This window comes from Sus scrofa, chromosome 6, assembly GCF_000003025.6.
Source record: "Sus scrofa isolate TJ Tabasco breed Duroc chromosome 6, Sscrofa11.1, whole genome shotgun sequence".
NCBI classification, from domain to species: domain Eukaryota; kingdom Metazoa; phylum Chordata; class Mammalia; order Artiodactyla; family Suidae; genus Sus; species Sus scrofa.
The window spans coordinates 106,157,389-106,160,902 of NC_010448.4; positions in this window are offsets into that span (position 1 = coordinate 106,157,389).

The following is a 3,514-nucleotide window of genomic DNA, read 5'->3' on the forward strand; positions in this document are numbered from 1 at the left end:
AAAAAAAAAAGGAAAAGTTGCAGATATGATGTTCCTGTAGTCCTGAAATTTTAGTGTGTATTCCCTAAAAATAAGGACATTTACCCACATGACCTTAAAACAATGATCAAATCAGGATATTCCTCCATTGTTATACAATAATGCTATTACCTAATCTGTAGACCTTACTCAAATTGTGCAAAATGTCCTTTATAGCATTTTTTTTTTTCTAGTTTAGGATCCAATCCAGGATCATGCATTGCATTTAGTAAGATGCTTGCAAATCTTCAATCTTGAACAATTCCCCAACCTCACTGTAAAGTTTTTTAAGGACTTTTTCATAAAATTAAATTCACCTTGAATAAAATAATAATGCCAGTTGTGTAGAGGACAGTACAATGAACCTCTATATTACCAGTATCCAGTCAACAAAAATTAAAATTTTGCCTAATTGCCTTGTCTACCTTTTTCCCTTTGTTTACCCATCTCTATTAAGCATCTCTAAAAATATATGTATTATTTTTTCTTATATAACCACAATGTTATTATTACACTTAACAAAATGACAATAATTCTTGGAATTGTCTATTATAGAGACTACAAACTCCGTATTAGACTATTACTCAAACATTTAAAAACTACAAATGTCTTTAAAGTGTTTTTCATTGCTATTGTTTTACTGTCTGTTTTGTTTTTTCTAGAATAAGGACCTAAATGAGATCCATATACTATGTTGAGTTGTTATGTCTCATAAGTTTTTAAAAAAATAAAGCAGCCCCGCCTTTCCCTTCCCTTCTGTTTTAAGGCCATTGACTTTAAGAAAACTAGGTAAATTCTTCCTGCTCTAAAATGTTCCATCTTCTAGATGCTAAAGTTTATTGAAAAAAGAACACCATATTGTTAACTATAATCAACATGCTGTATATTAGATCCCCAGAATTACTCATCTTACAACTGGAAGTTTGCACCCTGATCAACATCTCTCCATTTTCTCCACCTCTCAGCCCCTCAGCCCCTGGCAACCACCCCTGTACTCCGCTTCTCTGAGTTCGGCTTTTTTAGATTCTATGTATACATGATAACATCCAGTATTTGTCTTTCTTTGTCTGACTTATCTCACTTAGCATAATACCCTCAAGTCCATCCATGTTATGCAGTTCCTGGTGGCTCAGCGGGTTAAAGCTCAGGCATTGTCACTGCTGAAGCCTGGGCTGCTGCTGTGGTGCAGGATCACTGGCCCTGGAAATTCCACATGCCAAGTGCACCACCAAAAAGAAAATAAAAAGTTCCGTTTACCTTGTCACAAATGGCAAGATCTCCTTTCCCATGGCTGAGTAACATTCCATTGTATATTATAAACACATTTTCTTTATCCATTCATCAGTATATAGGTTGTTTCCATATCTTGGCTATTGTGATTACTGCTACAATTAACATGGGAGTGCAGATACCTCTTCAAGATCCTGATTTCATTTCCTCTATACCCAATTTGTTGAGAGGTTTTTCTTTTTTTTTTTTTTAGGGCGCACCTGTGGCAAATGGAGGTTCTCAGGGGGCTAGGGGTTGAATAGGAGCTGCAGCTGCTGGCCTACACCACAGACACAGCAATGTGGGATCCAAGCTCTGTTTGTGACATAACACCACAGCTCACAGCAATACTGGATCCATAACCCACTGAATGAGGCCAGGGATTGAACTCGCATCCTTATGGATACTAGTTGGGTTCGTTACTGCTAAGCCACAATGGGAACTCCATGTTGAGAAGTTTTATCATGAAAGTTTGGCAAATGCTTTTTCTGAATTCATTGAGTTAATCATATAATTCTTATCTTTCATCCTATTAATATGGGTATCACACTGACTGATTCGCATATGTTGAATCATCTTAGCATCCCCTTGGTCATGGTATATGACCTTTAAAAAAAGTTTTATTATAGTTGATCTATAACATTGTGTTAATTTTTGCTGTACAACGAAGTGACTCAGTTATACATATATATATACTTTTTCATATTCTGTTCCATTATGATTTATCACAGGATATTGGATAGAGTTCCCTGTGCTGTACAGTAGGACCTTGTTGTTTATCCATCCTATATACACTAGTTTGCATTTGCTAATCTCAAACTTCCAATTACTTCCCTCTACCACTCCCTGCCTTCCCCCTTGGCAACCATAAGGGGTATATGATCTTTCAGTGTGCTGCTGAATTTGGTTTGGGAATATTTTGTTGAGAATTTTTGCATCCACACTCATCAAGGATATTGGCCTGCGATTTTCCTTGCAGTGTCCTTTTCTGACTGCTCTCCCAGCCTCTTCCTGCCCCCCAGTCACACAGCTCATGACTCAGTCTCTGGATGGAGTGAGAGGGAACAAGCCTCTTTGGCAGCAGCATCCTGCACAGCTGGGGAAGCTGGGTGCTTGCTCACATGCTCTCGCTTTCCCCCATGGGAGAATTATCGGGCTGAGAAAGATCTTTCTTGGATTTCAGCTGTACTGCCTTGGAGTAGGGGTTAATGTTGAGAGTCAAACCATTCCTCTTACCCTCTTCAATGCATCCAAACTTTTTTTTTTTCTTTTTTTTTACTCCAATGGTGTGCTGGAACTTCTCTGCTGGAAACCTGGACTTTCACAAAGGCACTCTCATCCATGGGTGATTGCTCAGACAATGTCTTTCAAAGGCTTTTGGACCACAGCTGAGAGTGGTTGGAATCAGTCTACAGGCCACTGCAAGGTCTACAGCTGGAACTCAGATCTGTACACCTGTTACCTAAGATACAGGTAGGCAAGACACCTGCCAGGGCCCTTTGCATATGGCACTGGTTCCCACAGGTCCCCACAAAGACACTTTGGTCTGGGAATGGGATTCCAGATTAGAGCTGTTGAGGAGGACATAAACAAGGGATATTTTATTCACCCATGATGCTCCTTTCCAAACCCATATAGTAAAGACTTGAATCAGTTTAAATTCTAAAAAAAAAAAAAAATCCTGTCTTGCAAATTCTGCTGAAGAATGTCTTATGCAGACCATGTGACACTGCCCCCTAGTACAGCTGATTGGACAAAAGCGAGCATTTAGGCAACCATTAAAGGACAAACACTCTTTGGGCTGGCTAGTTTACTTTGAAATGGCTGGAATCAACTAGAGGAGGGCAGTCAATCAGTTGTTTGCAGGAATTTGAATTTATATTGAGAAAAGAAGACTTTAACAGAAAGGTTTGTGATAAATTGTTACTGGTTCACAATGATTTGCTCCTTTTCTTGGCTGTGACCATGGCATGCAGAAGTTCCCAGGCCAGGAATCGAACCCAGTACCACCAGTGGATCCTTGACCTGCTGAGTCACCAGGAAACTACTTATGTTTTCTTTCTGAGCAGAAAGAATTGCAGAAGTGTTAGAAAATTAAAGATAAAAATTAAAGAGCTCAAACCAGCAACCTGGTAAGAACTAACAAACTTATGTAAATACTAAATTTAGTCATTACAAAATTTCTAGTGATATTAAAACAACATACTTTATTAAGTAATAAGAATTT